The 18,281-nt window shown below is 37.5% G+C and overlaps 1 pseudogene; it reads right to left on the reverse strand.

Annotated features, from left to right (window-relative positions):
- Positions 1 to 14,138: 14,138 nt before the first annotated feature.
- Positions 14,139 to 14,629, reverse strand: LOC138089709 (peptidyl-prolyl cis-trans isomerase A pseudogene; annotated as a pseudogene).
- Positions 14,630 to 18,281: the final 3,652 nt, after the last annotated feature.

The raw sequence follows: 18,281 nt of genomic DNA on the forward strand, positions 1-18,281 counted from the left end.
CTCTTATTTTACTGAATAATGGCTGCAAAGCCCAAGAACAGTGATGCTGGCAATTTTCATAGGCCAAAAATAAATAAATAAATAAATAAGCTATAACATACTTCCTTTAAGTGAAAAGTTGAAAGTTCTTGACTTAACAAGGAAAGAAAAGAAGTCACTGAAGTTGCTGAGATCTAGGATAAGAATGAGTCTTCTATCTGTGGAATTTGAAGAAGGAAAAAGAAATTCCTGCTAATTTTACTGTTGCATCTCAAACTGCAAAGGTTATGGCCACAGTGCATGATATGTGCTTCTGTTTATTTTTTGGCAGCTCCAAGCAGCTTGTGAGATCTTAGTTCCCAGATTGGCAACTGAACCTGGGCCGCCATGGCAGTAAGTCCTGAGTCCTAACCACTGGACCACCAGGGAATATCCCATACATGCTTAGTTAAGATGGCAAAGGTATTGTTATTGTTGTTCAGTCGCTAAGTTGTGTCTGACTCTTTGCGACCCCATGAACTACAGCACACTAAGCTTCTCTGTCCTTCACTGTCTCCCAGAGTTCACTCAAACTCATGTCCATTGAGTCAGTGATGCCATCCAACCATCTCATCCTCTGTTGTTCCCTTCTCTGATCCTCTAGCTTACCCAGCATCTGGGTCTTTTCCAAAGAGTTGACTCTTCACATCAAGTGGCCAAAGTATTGGAGTTTCAGCTTCAGTATCAGTCCTTCCAATAAATATTCAGGGTTGATTTCCTTTAGGATTGACTGGTTGATCTCCTTGCAGTCCAAGAGACTCTCAAAAGTCTTCTCCAGCACCACAGTTTGAAAGGCAAAGGCATTAAATTTGTATAATAAGATACTTTGAAAGAGAGAGAGAAACTATCTTCATTTAACTTTTATTACAGTGTATTATTGAAATTGTTCTATTTCATTATTACTGTTACTCTTTTTCCAGTTCTAATTTACATATTAAACTTCATCATAAGTATGTATGCATTGGAACAAAGACAGTATGTATAAGAGTTTGGTACTATCCAAGATTTAAGGCATTCACTGGTGGTCTTGGAATATATACCTCAAGGACAAGGGGAATTACCGCACCTCATATGAGTGCCATGTAGGTATAGGGAGATAATGCATGGCTTAACCTCTTTTTCTATCCTACTTCCTCAGGTGGAAACTTACTTTCCTCTAGTATCACAAGCATTATTCCTATATAATAGAACTACAACAAAAGCTTTACTGGAGAAGCAAGGTAGAAAAAGAGGATTCCAACATTGCTATGTCGAGATTATAGAATGAAATCTATTGAAGACAATGACAGGAGATTAAAGAATAAGGAGGCCTATATTCTTTTCCATTCTTTGGTTCTTAAGTCTTCAATAGGTGAACTCATACAGTATTGCAACAGTTTAAAGAAATGGTCTTAGGTAATGGCATTTTTAATAACAAGAGTTCCATTTTAAGTATAGGTTCTATACTAGATGTTAAACTATATATATGTTAATTACTCAGATGCAAATAAGGGGAAAATTTAAGGAGTTTAGATGAAGACTCTGCTTTGCTGTTAATCCTTTTAAGCCCCTAGATGTCACTCATTCAAAACTCTGTTGCTAGTTAAGAAGGTTTGAACAATTTCACATTTATGGTAGGCCAGGCCAGTTTATGGTAGGCCATGCTTCTCTAATATTCATTGTGTATGATTATCAAGTTTCTAATTTCTAGATTGATAGTGGGATCATCACAAAAAAGCCAAATATTTTTTATGTTTATTTTGTTTAGCAAAAATCATGTTGCACTGTTATTTAGGATTTAAAGCTTAGAGAGGATTTGAGGCAACTTACAAGATTAACCGTAGTGCAGAATATTATCATTTATTCTGTCATGTGTCTGCAAAGATGGCTAGGATGGCCATTTCCTACTTTTGGCTGTATTTCATATATGACACTGTTACCTGGTTTGCTTTTTGCAAATTATGTGTCTTTGTAGGAAGAATGCCTATGGTTGGAGAATTCACACACACACACACACACACTCATGCACACATACACACGTGGCCTTATTGAGATGTAATTGACACATTACACTGTGTAGGTTTAATATGTCCAATATGATAATTTAATATTCTTATATATTGTAAAATTATTACCACACCAAGATTAGTTAACACACCCATCACTCACACTACCTTTTCTCTGGTGTGTGTGGGTTGAGAACTTGTAAGACTTTTCTATTAGCAGCTTTCAAGTATACAATATAGTACTGCTGACATGTCCTCATGCTATTTATCAGTCTCCAGAACTTATGTATCCGGTAACTGGAAATTTGTACTGTTTGACCACCTTCATCCATTTCTCCCACCCTCACCTCTGGCAACCACTCTCTGTTTTCAAGTTCAGTTTCTAGATTCTAGATATCATACAGTATTTGTCCTACCCTGGCATTTTTATAGGGGGCACATTGAATCTATAGTTGGCTCTGCATAGCATTTGAATGACTAATTCTTCCAGTCTATAAGTATGCAGCATCTTTCCATTTATTTGTGTCTTCTTCAATTTCTTTCATCAATGTCTTACCATTTTCAGCACACACAAACTTTTATCTGTGTGAAGCTAACTAAGATGAGCAGGGGTCAAAATTATTTCAGGAGGTACTGTGTGGAAAGAGATAAGCCTAAATTATGTCCAGATATAAAGGAAATGAAGAAAGCACGCTTAATACTTATGGGACTTAGATAACATTCTTAAAAGCAACCCACCTATAACATTAAGCCTCAGTTCAGTTCAGTTCAGTCACTCAGTCGTGTCCGACTCTTTGTAACCCCATGAATTGCAGCATGCCAGGCCTCCCTGTCCATCACCAACTCCCTCGAGTCAATGATGCCACACAGCCATCTCATCCTCTGTCATCCCCTTTTCTTCCTGCCCCCAATCCCTCCCAGCATCAGTCTTTTCCAATGAGTCAACTCTTCACATGAGCTGGCTAAAGTACTGGAGTTTCAGCTTCAGCATCGTTTCTTCCAAAGAACACCCAGGACTGATCTCCTTCAGAATGGACTATTTGGATCTCCTTGCAGTCCAAGGGACTCTCAAGAGTCTTCTCCAACACCACAGTTCTAGTTTGATTTAATTAGATAAGTTATAATAAAGCTGATATTCTTTATAAGGATGGATAATTATAAGTTGAAAAATATGTTATAGGAGCCTCATGAGTTAGAATGTTTTTTCTAAACTGTATGTTTATATTGATTCCCGCTTGATCTTGGATTTCAGAGCATTTGTAGCTTTTGTTGGCTACAAGTTGCTGGCAAGATAGTGTTGACATTTATAACACCTATGAATGGCTCACTTGAGTTACAAAGTCCCCCTTTACCCTAAAACAGCCTCCTTTGCATCTTATGTTTGAAGAATTCTTGCATCATGCCTTAAAATTTCTCATCGTTAGTCCATTTATAATTTAAAGTAATGCAGACTGCCGTTGAGCTCACCCAGTCTCACTTCACAATGATGAAGCTAAATAAAACATCTGATTTCTTTATCTTCAGTTACTCAGCAGAGTTCTGAGGGTATGTTTGTGGAACAGATATGTTTTTGTGGGGGTGAGATCTTGAGGGTGAGGGTGGGTATTGTTATGATACACAGAAGGCAACATGAAGGAACAAAGACCCTGAGAGACAGCAGGAGACCAGAGCAGTCGGGTGGTGTTGGGAAGACTTCTTTAGGGGAGACCACTCTTTTGCTGAAGTTTGAAGAATACTCTGAATTTAATAAAATCATGTGATGGAGGAATTTCTTGGCTGAGGGAAGAGAGTTATAAAAGTTGAGGAGCTGTGAATCTCCTAATGTATATATTATCTGAAGTGTTAAATTGGTAAAGACCAATTTACTTATAACAATTGGAAGACTCAAAAGTAAAAAAATTTCAGAATACATTTTATATAATATTAGATGATACTTATTATGTTATCTTTCAAAACTTTATTTTGGCATTTGCTATGTTCAAATAGCTGGGTGATAGAGGGAATGTAAAGGAAGCATATTGAACTAATGCAATACTAAATTATGATTCTAGTGGGAAAAGGGAAATAGAAGTGAAATTGACATTAACAGAAAATGTTATAAAATTCGATTGCTTAAGCAAGTTGTATGGGTTTTACTCTTAAGGCCAAATCAAATAAATTGAGAGCAGTTCTTGGAGGGAATGTACGAGCAAGAGAAAAGTCTTAGGGTTCAGTTGGGTCAAGAATTGTGTTCTCAAGAAAGCTATCTTAAATCTTCAGATTTTTTGGACATTTTGCCATTAGTAAGCGTTAAAAATCCCTTCAAAACTTGTGGTCTTATGTGACATAGTACATTTCCTTCTTTCTTCAAGGCATGCTAATACATTATTCTTTCATAATACTGATTTTCATGGGGAGAAAACTGGGCTACATCCTAGAGATAAGGTAGACTGTGTCTCCTGTGAGATGTTCATGCTGAAATGGGAGGAGCTGAACACAGGTCCCATAAACGGTAGAGGTAGGTCACCAAAGCAGCCTTGGGGAAGCTCAACAGTAGCTAAATCTAGTAGCTAAATCTCCAAACCTGAATAAGCATGAATAAGAGAATCTGAGGCCAAGAGGAAATTTAGGCAGTTGGAGGAAGGAGACATGTAAGGGAAACATGTATACAAGCATATGCATGTCAGATGATGTTGGAATATTGTGTTCAGTACCATCTTAGCTGTAGGGCTTTCAAAAGACTTTGTTAGAGGGATAGTAATTATCAATCCAAATAAAATCAAACCTACTTTCACAATTTCTAAAAAGCTTATGGCAAACGGTAACTTTTGCCTGGAAATGTTCCACCCAGGTTAACTTCTGCACAGATTTCTTTGGAACTCCACCTGTATATTCTTGCTAAATTCTCTACTATGTGAATTTGTACTCGCCTTGGAGTTTCTACTCTTATCACAGAGTCCTTTTCTAATATGTCAGCTTGGCCTCAACAACAGGTATTTCACAGCTGTTTCTATAAATTATTATAATTATTTCCTAATATTTTGGGTTTATTCTTTTTCCTCCCATAAGATAGCTCTAATAATGCTTAGTTGTCTTTAACTTCATTCAAAATAATTTTTAAATATAAATTTATTTATTTTAATTGGAGGTTAATTACTTTTGTTAGGTTGTATTTTGACAGCTGTCATATTAGTGTGCATTTAAAAAAACATTAAAATTGGTGAATTTTTAGGTAGCCATTTTAATATTGAAGATGGAAGAAAAATATTTTTGGCATATTATGCTTTGTTATTTCAAGAAAAGCAAAAAAGATTGTGCAGTGTATGGAAGGCTGTTATCACTGATTCAATGAGTCAAAAGCGGTTTGTGAAGTTTCCTGCTGGGGATTACTCACTGAACGATGCTCCACAGTTGAGTAGACCAGTTGAAGTTGATAGCAATCAAGACATTAATTAAGAATAACCAAAGTTATACCACAGTGGGGATAGTCGACAAACTCAAAATATTCAAATCAAGTGTTGAAAAGCATTTGCACCAGCTTGGTTATGTTAATCACTTTATTTGTTTATTTATTTATTTATTTATTTTTAATTTTTTTTTAAATTTTAAAATCTTTAATTCTTACATGTGTTCCCAAACATGAACCCCCCTCCCACCTCCCTCCCCATAACATCTCAGTGGGTCATCCCCATGCACCAACCCCTTTGATGTTTGGGTTCCACATTAGTTAAGTAAGAAAAAATCTTCTTGACCATATTTCCTCATATGATTCTCTAATTAAATGTAACAAAAATGTTCCATTTTTTTAAAAAAATTTGATGGGTAATGAAAGATGGATACTCTACAGCAATGTGGAACAGAAGAGATTGTGGGACAAGTGAAATGAACCACTGCCAACAACACCAAAGACTTGACTTTATCCAAAAAAGGTGATGCTGTGTCAATGGTGGGATGAAAAGGGAGTCCTCTATTATGAGCTCCTTCTGGAAAACCAAATGAATAATTCCAACAAGTCCTGCTTCCAGTTAGACCAATTAAAGGCAGCACTCAATAAAAGTGAAAGTGAAAGTCGCTCAGTTGTATCCAACTCTTTGCGACCCCATGGACTATACAGTCCATGGAATTCTCCAGGCAAGAATGCTAGAGTGGGTAGCCATTCCTTTCTCCAGGGTGTCTTCCCACCCAGGGGTTGAACCCAGGTCTCACACATTGCAGGAGGGTTCTTTACCAGCTGAGCCACCAGGAAAGCCCAAGAATACTGGAATGGGTAGCCTATCCCTTCTCTAGTGGATCTTCCCAACCCAGGAATTGAACTAGGGTCTCCTGCATTGCAGGTGGATTCTTTACCAGCTGAGCTATCAGGGAAGCTCAACAAAAAGCACCCAGAATTAATCAAGAGAAAATACATAATCTTTCAGGATAATGCAAGATTGCATGTTTCTTTGATGACCAGGCAAAAATTGTTATAGTTTGGCTAGGGATTTCTGATTCACCTGCTTAATTCACTTGCTATTGCACCTTCAGATTTCCATTTATTTTGGTCTTTATAAAGTTCTCTTAATGGAAAAAAAATCAGTTCCCTGGAAGACTATAAAAGGCACCTGGAAGAGTTCTTTTTAAAAAAGATAAAAATCTTTGGGAATATGGAATTATGAAGTTGCCTGAAAAATGGCAGAAAGTAGTAGAAGAAAATGGTGAATATGTTGTTCAATAAAGTTCTTGGTGAAAATGAAAAATGTGTCTTTTATTTTTACTTAAAAAAATCAAAGAAACTTTTTGGCCAACCCAATACAGAATTTAATCTCCTTGGCATTTTTTTTTAAAAAATCAGAGCTCTAGTTTACCTTTAGTCTGCTCCAACAGATAAGAACTAAAATAAAACTGTGGAAAAATATAAAATCTATAAGATGACTTTTAAGTGATATACATAGACACAACATTTATATCTTGATTTTAAATTGAATTTATTTTCATTTAATAAAACTTCAAAAAGACTTTGGAAGTACAGTTGAGAAACATGATCAGTCTCTGTACATATTTTTCTTTTAAGTCAAAGATTTGGGTTTAGCAATGGTCTATTTACAGCCTTAGAAATTTGACCAGCACTAGGATTGTGATGAAATTGGAAAGAAAGGTTAAAATTTGGTGAAACTTTCCACTTGTTTTCCTCATTTCTCCTTGACTTTCAAAAGATGAAAATTTCAAGTAGAAGAAATGAATGACTAATAGCTAGAGATATTCAGAAATAATATCAACACCTACACTTGGTAAAATTAAACTGTAATAGTCTCAAGCCTACTTTTTTTGTCTTAAATGATGTGTGTATGTGCCTTGGTGACAGTATTAATAGGGACAGTCTTTCAGTTCTGATTCTGGTTGCATTTCAGGAAAGTAGAGACTAAATTGTCTAAGTATAGCATTGGAGAGTGGAAACTCAAATTTCATTGTAAGGTGTGTCCTTCATAGCAAATAGAACAAAATTATCATCTGCTCTAATAAAACAATATTATGAACATTTTGAGGGTTTATAAGGATGGAGATATTAACGCTTATGTTTACCTCCATCTTTCAAATTGGCTTTGCAATTGATTGCCTTTTCCTGCAGTTGTTCTGGGGGTTCCCAGGTGGCTCAGTGGTAAGTAAAGAACCCATCTGCCAATGCTGGAGACATAAGAAAACAGCTGGTTTGATCCCTGGGTAGAGAAGAGCCCCTGAAGGAGGGCATGGGAGCCCACTCCCATATTTTTGCCTGAAGAATCCCACAGACAGAGAAGCCAGAAGGGCTATTGTCCACAGGGTCACAAAGAGTCAGACACAACTGATGCAACTTAGCACGCATGCACATGCACAGTTGTTCTGATGGTTGCCCATAACTCCAAGTTAATTCTGTTATCAAGACCTTATACTTTAAAGGTTGAAACCAGACATATATCATTAAACAATCAGATAGTAGTAAAAGCAAAAATGAAGGAGGGATGCAAAAAAGCACTTTAAATGTTGGTCAGTGGCATTGGTTTGGAATAGCTACAGAGATCATCAAGGAAAGCAGAGATCCTTATAGTGAGTGACCTTGGGTAGAATTTGAATCAGTAGAGACAGAATTCCATGTGGGGTTGGGGAGGGAATAGACATGAATATTTATTTCCCTGTATAGGTGCTGTTGGTGTGTTAGGAGATGATGAGAGAGAGGAGAGGTGGAGTCATATTGTGCTGACCTTGTAGGACTATGTGAGCCTCCTGGACTTCATCTTATGGTCTTCAACTACCTGAATGCCACCACTGTGCTTGAAGTCTGTGCCTTAAAACTTATAGGATCTTAAGCAATTGTTTAACCACATCTAGAGCTTCACTAGTGGCTTGGATGGTAAAAAATCTGCCTGTGATGCACAAGGCCCAGGTTTGACCCCTGGGTCAGAAAGGTCCCCTGGAGGAAGGAAGGGCTACCCACTCCAGTATTCTTGGGGCTTCCCTGGTGGCTCAGATGGGAAAGACTATACTTACTAGGGCCCCATATCTAAGATCTGGCATTTCTACCAGATTGTAAAACAAGTTATAAGAAAAAAATATCATTCTGGAAGTTAATGGTAAAATCTGGGAACTTATTTTCTTGAAAAGCCAAAAATAGTTTGTAGTGTTCTTTGTCTATAAATAGTAATAATAACACAATAGGTTGTTTTAAAATATATTATCTCATTTGATTCTCAACATGGCCTTCTGAAGCAGGCAGGGCAAATATTAGAGTCTCTGGGAGTAAATTAAAATATAGAATTACCAAGCAACTGCAGGGAAGAGTGGAAAAAGGACTCATGATTTCTAATTGTGAGTGTCAGTTGCTTCTGCAAATGGTATGTTACTTGCGTGTTATAAGTAGCTCTGTCAGTTTGACCATACATATGCTTTTCTTCATCACAGAACTGGGATTATGCTTACTTCCTGGAATTTAAGGATTGCAGAAGAATACATATTGATTAACATAAATGTAATAATGTAATTCTCTCTATATAGATCTCAATATTATAGCTGTTTTCACAAATAAATAATCTTTTAAAGAGAACTCTAAAGAAAAGTTTCTTGAAGCAAGTAATTTTTTTCAGAAAATAGAAGAGGTTTCTTTGGAAAAGCTGTCATAGATACCAAGACATCAGAAAGAGGCTTCAGAATAAGGAGTGCTATAAGTCAAGCAATGTGAGGATCCAAATCCAATTTTAGAAAGTGTTATTACTTAAGATTAAAAAGGCATTTGCAAGGAAAGAAATATTTTGCAAAAGTCTTGTCCATTGTTTGATGTTGTACTTGCTTCAGGGAGAAAATGGTTGTTTCATCTCATGATTGACCTCACATGTAACAGACTAGAATGTCATCTAAAGTAGTGTGATATAAAAAGTCTCTTCCCCTCAGTTGGAAGAGATATCCATAGAAATATACACAGACATATAGGCAGTTAATATCTGGCTGCTTGGCTGTCATTTGTCTAGCTGTCTGTATCTGTCTGTCTATCTACTTACTTTTTCATTTTCACATATCTCTTTGTGCTGAAACTATTACAATCCATAAAAGCCAGTGCCAGAGAGTTGGCATTTTAGATTTATAAAGTTATTTAAGTATATGTATGTATGTGTAAATATTCAAAATATTCATGGTATTAATATTATATTTTATCTTTGTATTTGTGTAGACATTGCTATAAGCAGAAGACAGTTAAGTGGTACTAAAGCCACTGCATCTGAAAGGTGGTGGATAGAGATTTTTATGGCATTTGATGAGGGTCATGGTAGGTGTGTGTCACAACAAACTGTGAAAGATTCTTAAAGAGATAGGAATGCCAGACCACCTTACTTGTCTCATGAGAAACTTATATTTGGGTCAGAAAGCAACAATTAAAACCAGACATGAAACAACAGACTGGTTCAAAATTGGGAAAGGACTATGTCAAGGCTGTTATATTTTGCTTATATAACTGATCTGCAGAGTACATTATGCAAAATGCTGGGCTGGATGAATCACAAGCTGGAATTAAGATTGCTGGGAGAAATATGATACCACTCTAGTGAGAGAAAGTGAAGAGGAACTAAAGAGTCTCTTGATAAAGGTGAAAGAAGAGAGTGAAAAAGCTGGCTTGAAATTCAACATTCAAAAAAGTAAGATTATAGCATCTGGTCCCGTCATCTTTGGATAAGGAAATGGTGACCCACTCCAGTATTCTTACCTGGAGAGTTCAGTGGACAGCGGAGCCTGGCAGGCTGCAGTCCATGGGGTCGCAGAGATTCGGGCACAACTGAGAGACTATCATTCACTCCCATCATCTCCTGGAAAATAGCAGGGGAAAAAGTGGAAGCAGTGACATATTTTATTTTCTTTGGCTTCAAAATCACTGTGGATGGTGACTGCAGCCATGAAAGATGCTTGCTCTTTGGAAGAAACGCTATGACCAAACTAGACAGCATATTAAAAAGCAGAGACACCACTTTGCTGACAAAGGTCCATATAGTAGCTATGTTTTTTTTTTTTTTCCAGTAGTCATGTATGGATGTGAGAGTTGGACTATAAAGAAGGCTGAGTGCTGAAGAATTGATGTCTTTAAATTGTGGTGTTGGAAAAGACTCTTGAGAGTACCTTAAACTGCAAGGAGATTAAAGAAGTCATTACTAAAGGAAATCAACCCTGACTACTCCTTGGTAGGATTGATGCTAAAGCTGAAGCTCTAATACCTTGGCCACCTGATGTAAAGAACTGACTCACTGGAAAAGACCCTGATGCTGAGAAAGATTGAGGGCAGGAGAAGAAGAGGGTGACAGAGGATGAAACAGATAGCATCACCAATTCAATGGACATAAATCTGAGCAAACTTTAGGAGACAATGAGAACAGAGTAGTCTGACATGCTGCAGTCCGTGGGGTCACAAAGAGTCAGACAGGGCTTAGCAACAACAAAATGGTAGGGGTGTGTGTGTGTGTGTGTGTGTGTGTGTGTGTGTGTGATTAAACCACATGGACAACTGGAGAAGGGCATGGAAGTGCTGTGGAGGAAGAAAGATAGAAAAATGGAAGAGCTGAAAAAAAAGTAATTTGATTTCATCTTTTCATTAGGATTTGTTAAGATTATCTTTTCATTAAGATTGGTACTGCTTCTAATGTCTTCCATGATGATGGTCCAACAGCCCTTATTAATAACCAAGTCTTTCTGATGTAGTCCTGTATTGAATGACTAGATACTTGATGAGCTTCAATTAATCAGACATACTTATATCATCCTTTCTATTTGTGATGGAAGTTTAAATATAAACAAGATCTCTCTAACCTGAGAACTTAGCCACATCACTGTAAGTGGATGTGATTTGATTTAAGAAAAATATGGAGAGGTCTATTAATTATTGGAAAAAATGGAGTGCACCATCGACTTTCTAATCTTAGCCATAAGAAAATTTGAGGAAAGATATTGCTGTATGAGAAAAGAGATGATTTGTGGAGAAAGAACTGAAAGTTTTCTTCTTCTCCAGGAAGATTATAACTGGTCCTTAGGTGGTCTATAAGTTTTACAGTGTGTCTCCTGACACTAATAAAGGCAACTTCTTTAGGGATTTTGAGAGAAATATGTATTTTTATTTCCTATTTTGTCCCCTTAAGCTGGAACCTAGCAGAACTATTTGCCTCTAATGTTGCTCAATTTCACCTTAATATTACCCAAGTCCTATTTTAGCTCAGTTTTCTTCAGAGTTATACAGCTATTAGTCAATCAAAGTGCATTTGCTTTTCAGTCTTATACAGAGACACATGGAGCTAAATGTTTTTCTAACCTGAAAAATATGAGTTTCCAAAGATGTGAATGTGATGTGAGGAGCTTGGCTTTGATAGGTGAGATTTTTTGAGGCCTCATAAAAAACATACTTTATACTTGTGTATTGCTTTATAGTTTTCACAAAAAGATTGTCTCATGTACTGTCTCACTTTTCACTGGCACGAGAACTCTCTCACCTGAGAGTAATTCTGTTTTACACCCGAGGAAACTGAAAACCAAAGAGGGCATGTGACATGCTAGTCACTGAGCTGAAAAGTGCTGGGAGTCACAATGGGTCTTGTGGCTCCATGTCCCATGGTTTTTTGACAGACCTTTACTGGGTGACCTCCCCCCCGCCCCAATGCTTGTCAAGAGTGTGGTGGTAAAATATTTCTTTTCAGGTCAACATAGTAATGTGATTTGTGAAGTTTGCAAATATTAGGAAGTAAAATATTTCTCAGAGTTAAGAATTGGAGTCAAAGAACCACTTCTTTTGGTTATGAAGGCAAAATATGTTTCTTCCATGCCCAACTGAATCATACTGACAACAAGCCGTACTAAGAAAGCAGCTTAGTACCCACGATTGCTGGGCTCAGACTTAGAGCCAAGAAAGTGAGGACTGAGATAGAGCTGGAGGAGCTGAAAGTACCCTGGAGAGCCTGAAAGAATTATCACGTAAACTGTGAGAAACTGGTCTGTGGAGATGATCATTCAGTTTACTCATTTCTTCCATTTTAGTCAATTATCAAGCAGAAAAGGAGAACATTTTCCTTGGAGTGATTTGTTTTCTTGTCAAATTTGCTCTCTGCAAAGTTTTAAATTTTAGTATGGTATCTGATAGTGGCTTGAGTGAATTAGCCAATATTCTGGAGAATTGTTATTTATAAATTTTTGGTGACTTTCTAGCCCATGAAAATTATAACAATAATTGTTGCTATAACTGTTGTTGTCGTTCAGTCTCTACATCGTGTCCAGCTCTGCAACTCCATGCACTGCAGCATGCCAGGCTTCCCTCCCTGTCCTTCACTATCTTCTGGAGTTTGCTCAGACTCAGGTCCATTCAGTTGATGATGGCATCCAACTATCTCATCTGCTGTTGCCCCCTTCTCTACCTGCCCTCAGTCTTTCCCAGCATCAGGGGTCTTTTCCAATGAGTTTGCATCAATTATCGGTGACTTTAGTTATCAATGATTTTTACCTCTAAATTCATAAAATAAATCATAAAATATTATTACTGAATAAATAAGGAATGATTTGTTATTAGGTGATGGTAAGTGCAAAAGTATGTCTCATGGCACTTTTTTTTTTCATATCAGTTAACAATTTTTTTTTCATTAGAAAACTAGGAAAAGGATGCATTTCCAATTTGATACATGGTTGAATTATTACATTTTCAGCTAGACAAAGACACAGAGCAAAACTTTGCACTTGACTATGTGATAAGAAACCAGTGCTCTTGCAGAAAAGAATAATTAAACCTGCCAATGGGAGATCTTTCATTGAAAATGTTTCTTGATCTTCAAAAAATGAGACATGGGGATCATTTTGGAGGTTATTAGTATTTGAACTCAGCTAAGATTTACAAAGATCGTCTCCTGGACTAAAATTTTCTCCAACTCTTCTGAGCTCTTCTCAGTTAAGCTCTGACTTTGGGCTTCCATGTCTGTCTTGGCCTTGTTAATTTTAGCAACAATCCTGCTGTCAGTTCAGCCAGAATCCCCTACCTTTGCAATCCATGTGCCGTGCCATGCTCAGTCGCTTCAGTTGTGTCTGGCTCTTTGTGACCTCATGGACTATAGCCCACCAGGTTCCTCTGTCCATGGGATTTCCCAGGTAAGAATACTGGAGTAGGTTGCCATAGCCTCCTCCAGGGGATCTTCCTGACCTGGGGATTGAGCCCTACTCACCTGTGTCTCCTGAATTTCAGGCAGATTCTTTTTTTGTTGTTTAGTTTTTATTTCATAATCATAAATTAAACTTTGAAATCCAGCTAAACTTGAAGAGAGGATAAGGAAAATATGGAACCCAAAAAACTAAAGTGAGAGCATAAAGATTATAGGATATTTCTAGCAGATGGAGGCGAAGGGTCCTTTCCTGGGCTGCAGAAGGAATGGCCTTGTGGTTAAGTAAGTTTGGATCAGTTCAATTGCTCAGTCATGTCCGACTCTTTGTGATCCCATGGACTGCAGCACACCAGGCCCCTGTCCATCACAAACTCCCTGAGTTTACTCAAACTCACATCCATTGAGTTGGTGATGCCATCCAACCATCTCATCCTGTGTCATCCCCTTCTTCTCTCACCTTCAATCTTTCCCAGAATCAGGGTCTTTTCAAATGAGTCAGTTCTTCACATCAGGTTAAGTAAAGCACAAGTCAAATTTATTAGATTTGTCCACAGTCAGCAATGATCTTCTTGTTGGTCTTGCCATTACTGGACCCAAAGCACCCCACAGATTCCACAATATTCATGCCCTCTTTCATCTTGCAAACACCACATGCTTGCCGTCCAACCACTCAGTCTTGGAAATGCAGATGAAAAATTGGGAACCATTTGTGTTGTGGCCAGTGTTTGCCATGGACAAGATGCCAGGACCTGTATGCTTCAGGATGAAATTCTTATCATCAGATTTCTTGACATAGATGGACTTGCCACCAGTGCCATTATGGGGTGTGAAGTCACCACTCTGGCACATAAATCCCAGAGTTATTCTGTGAAAGCAGGAAATTCTGTAACCAAATACTTTCTCCCCAGTGCTCAGAGCAGGAAAATTTTTTGCTGTTTTTGGAAATTTGTCTACAAACAGCTTGAAGGAGATGAGGCCCAAGGGCTCACCATTGACAGCAATGTTGAAGAACATGGTGGGGTTGACCATGGGGTTGACCATGACCATGGACAGCGTGGGAGGCTCTGGAGTGGAGGAGTCTGCAAGGCTGCAGGCAGATTCTTTACCTCTGAACCACCAGGGAAGCCCCTCCCTTGATATCAAATCACTCTCAATATCCACTTAAGCTCCTCATCCTCTACCACCTCCAAGTGATGTGTGATCACCTTGGCCTGCCTTTAGCAAGAATCCTGCTAGGTTAGTTTAGCCAGAATTCCCCTACCCCCACATTTCCCCTTAGTAATTTCCCATTCCCTGACCCTCACTCTGCTCCCTTATATTCCTGGCTATCAATCCTCACTTTTCCCTGTTGTATTTGGAGTTGAGTCCAGTCTCTCTTCCCTGGATGCAAAACAAGGATGCAAAACTCCTTGTCCCTATACCAAGGACATTCATTCATTCCTCTAAGTGAATTCTGCCTCACTGTTCTTTAACAAGTATCATGGTACCATGAATTTATTTTCTTTAACAGATAAACTATTTGATCATTAATCTGAGGCCAAACAGTGACTTTACTAGTAATGAACCTTAAGTCACTGAGTTCAAGCGAAAGCAGAAACCAAATCAAGACGGCTGGGGCCTTTTTGTAAGATTGGTAAAAAGTGTGACATCTAAGTATATATCAGTTAATTGGAGAGAATAAAAGATCAGAATAAGGGTTTGGATTTCCTTTTGTAATAAGCAGTCACTGAAAGCTTTCTAGGGACATTAGAAGATTCTGTAATGATGTATAAAACAGAATGTGAAGGAGGAAAAAATAGAGACAATTTGGAGACTTCACCAGTGCTTCAAATGAAAAATCCCAAGAGTCTAAAGTAAGCTAGTGGTGGTGAGAATGTGGAGGATGAAATGGATGTTAGAGCTGTTATGAAGGCAGAATGAATATTGATTACATGTGGGCAACTGAGGGAGAGTGAGCTGTTAAGGGTGTGAAAATGTTTTCAGCTTAAGGCTCAGGAGGATGGTGTCCCCACGAAAGAGGAAATGCATTTAGTTCAGTTAAAAATGTGGGGCTGACCTTGAGAGGAAAATAAGAGCTCTACATAGATAAAAAGGAATTATCAACATCCAGCTGATATTTCAAGTCATGAGCCTGGATCAAACTGACAAAGGAGAAAACAGTTTGAGAGAAGAGAAGAAATCCATGGATTAATCCTTAAGAGATGTTCATATTGAAGTTGGTGTCAGGAGATAGAGTAACCACAACAAAGGGAGAGGGGGAATGGGAGCAGAAGAGTCTATAGTGAACCAGTTGGAGGTTTTTATACAAGAAGGCTGTTAACAGAATCGAGGGCTGCAGGGGAAGTTGAAAATGGGAAGAAGCCAGTGGGCTTGATGGCTATGAGCTCACTGATGGCTATGGGAGAACAATTTCAGCACATCAGATGAGAATTTACTTTGGATTATGGTAAATGAAAAGAAGAATATAGGAATTTGCTAGTGTATTTTATTTTTGGAAAGTTTGGCAGAAAAAGGAAGGAAGCAGATAAGATTGCACTTGAAGAAAAAGGTAAGAAAAGTACAGAAAGGCTGTTGTTTAAGAAGAGGGCGTGTGTAGGTATTTATAAACTATAGGGAAGAGTCCTTTGAAAGGATGTGATGTGAGAAGTAAGTAGTGGGAAGATTCTTTGAGAGCAAGTTCTCAGAGAAGGTCAGGCCAGGTGGCATCCAGGGCATGATGGGAAGGATTATTATCCTTTCTTTTTTCTCACTGAAATGGAAGGTAATAGAGATTTGAGTCAGATAGGGGAATGTTGGGTTGTTTTTGCCTGATGATCTCAAACTTCACAGTGGTGTAGGATAAATGGAAAATGAATTTATGTGTTCTGATTTTATCCTTTATAGATGTTCCTAATGCACTAAGTAAAGTGTTGTTACTAGAGTAAATCAATAGTTCATTTGATTACATATACTTGTATTAATCTTTAATTATAGAGTAGAAGATTTTCCTTAATTTTAATACGTGTATACATTCTTCAAAATTCACACATCAGAAATAACAATGTTATCTGAAAAAGGAGATACATACATACATATTTGTGGAAACTGAATCACTTTGCTGCATACCTGAAGCTAACACAATATTGCAAAGCAACAATACTTCAATAAAAAGAGAAATACTATTGGTAGTATAAAACAAAAAGCTGGTTCTTTGAAAGGATAAAGTTGACAAACCATTAGACAGACTCATCAAGAAACAAAGGGAGAAAAATCAAATCAATAAAATTAGAAATGAAAATGGAGAGATCACAACAGACAACACAGAAATTAAAAGGATCACAGCAATTTCAAGCCAATAAAATGGACAACGTGGAAGAAATGGACAAATTCTTAGAAAAGTACAACTTTCCAAAACTGAACCAGGAAGAAATAGAAAATCTTAACAGACCTATCACAAGCACAGAAATTGAAACTGTAGTCAGAAATCTTCCAGCAAACAAAAGCCCAGGTCTAGACTGCTTCACAGCTGAATTCTACCAAAAATTTTGAGAAGAGCTAACACCTATCCTTCTCAAACTCTTCCAGAAAATTGCAGAAGAAGGTAAACTTCCAAACTCATTCTAGGAGGCCACCATCACCCTAGTACCAAAACCTGACAAAGATGCCACAAAAAAAGAAAACTACAGGCCAATATCACTGATGAACATAGATGCAAAAATCCTCAACAAAATTCTAGCAATCAGCATCCAACAACACATTAAAAAGATCATACACCATGACCAAGTGGGCTTTATCCCAGGGATGCAAGGATTCTTCAATATCCGCAAATCAATCAATGTAATTCACCACATTAACAAATTGAAAAATAAAACCATATGATTATCTCAATAGATGCAGAGAAGGCCTTTGACAAAATTCAACATCCATTTATGATAAAAACTCTCCAGAAAGCAGGAAGAGAAGGAACACACCTCAACATAATAAAAGCTATATATGACAAACCCACAGCAAACATTATCCTCAGTGGTGAAAAATTGAAAGCATTTCCCCTAAAGTCAGGAACAAGACAAGGGTGCCCACTTTCACTGCTACTATTCAACATCATTCTGGGAGTTTTGGCCACAGCAATCAGAGCAGTAAAAGAAATAAAAGGAATCCAAATTGGAAAAGAAGAAGTAAAACTGACTGTTTACAGATGACATGATCCACTACATAGAAAACCCTAGAGACTCCCCCATAAAATTACTAGAGCTAATCAATGAATATAGGAAAGTTGCAGGATATAAAATCAACACACAGAAATCCCTTGCATTCCTATACACTAATAATGAGAAAGTAGAAAAAGAAATTAAGGAAACAATTCCATTCACCATTGCAATGAAAAGAATAAAATACTTGGGAATATAGCTACCTAAAGAAACTAAAGACCTATATATAGAAAACTATAAAACACTGATGAAAGAAATCAAAGAGGACACTAATCGACGGAGAAACATACCATGTTCATGGATTGGAAGAATCAATATAGTGAAAATGAGTATACTGCCCAAAGCAATCTACAGATTCAACGCAATCCCTATCAAGCTACCAGTGGTATTTTTCACAGAGCTAGAACAAATAATTTCACAATTTGTATGGAAATACAAAAAACCTCGAATAGCCAAAGCAATCTTGAGAAAGAAGAATGGAACTGGAGGAATCA

The sequence above is a fragment of the Capricornis sumatraensis genome, chromosome 13, assembly GCF_032405125.1.
Source record: "Capricornis sumatraensis isolate serow.1 chromosome 13, serow.2, whole genome shotgun sequence".
Lineage (NCBI taxonomy): Eukaryota > Metazoa > Chordata > Mammalia > Artiodactyla > Bovidae > Capricornis > Capricornis sumatraensis.